The sequence below is a fragment of the Octopus bimaculoides genome, chromosome 7, assembly GCF_001194135.2.
Source record: "Octopus bimaculoides isolate UCB-OBI-ISO-001 chromosome 7, ASM119413v2, whole genome shotgun sequence".
NCBI lineage: Eukaryota > Metazoa > Mollusca > Cephalopoda > Octopoda > Octopodidae > Octopus > Octopus bimaculoides.
This window is the reverse complement of record NC_068987.1, coordinates 103058367-103059363: the sequence shown is the minus strand read 5'-3', so window position 1 is coordinate 103059363 and position 997 is coordinate 103058367.

Genomic DNA, 997 nt, shown 5'->3' with positions numbered 1-997 from the left:
TATACAGAAGTTGGACAAAATAATGGTAACACCTAGCATCATAGCGTCATTATTTTGAAATATCTATATAACCATTAAAAGCTTGTTTATTTTTATGTGTTTTTTATTTATTATTAATTTTTAATATGTTTTGCTAAAATTGCTGTTTCTTTTCAGATATCATCAGGAAAGGGTAATTAAAATTCATTAAAATGACAGATCTGACGAACTTTCGAAGAGGTCAAATTGTAGGTGCACAAAAACTGTTCGCCGGGAGCTGCAATTAGCCAGATTTCACGGTAGGGCTGCAATCAGAAAACCACTACGTTCAAAAACAAACGATGCAAAGCGTTTAGAGTGGAGTAAAAACCTACAGAATTGGTCCCTAGAGCAGTGGAAGAATGTTATTTTCTCGGACGAGTCATCCTTTACTTTATTTTCGACCACCGGCCGAGTATACGTGTGGAGACAGCCAAAAGAAGCATTTGGCCCAGACTGCCGTCTCCCAACTGTTAAACATGGAGGAGGATCTGTGATGATCTGCGGGAGTTATATCTTGGAAATCCGCCGGCCCAATGGTTTTCCTTCCTGGCAGAATTAATAGTCAAGACTATTTAAGTATTTTATGTAATCAAATTCATCCTATGGTTGCGAAACTGCTTCCGGAGGGAAACGCAATCTTTCAGGATGATAATTCACTAATTCACACAGCTAAAGTTGTTACTGAATGGCACGAGGAACATTCTAGTGACGTTGAACATCTTATCTGGCCAACATAGTCCCCAGATGTCAATATTATTGAACGTTTATTGTGCATCTTAGTAAAATAAGTAAGCAGTCGATATCCTCCACCATCATCAATACAAGCACTCGAGACCGTTTTTCTTTGGAAACAATTCAAACTTGTACGAGTTCATATCTCGTAGATTTTAAGCTGTAATTAGTGCTAAAGGCGGTCTTACCCCATATTAAAATAAATTTGGTTGAGATTTTAAGGTGTCTCCATTAATTTATCCAA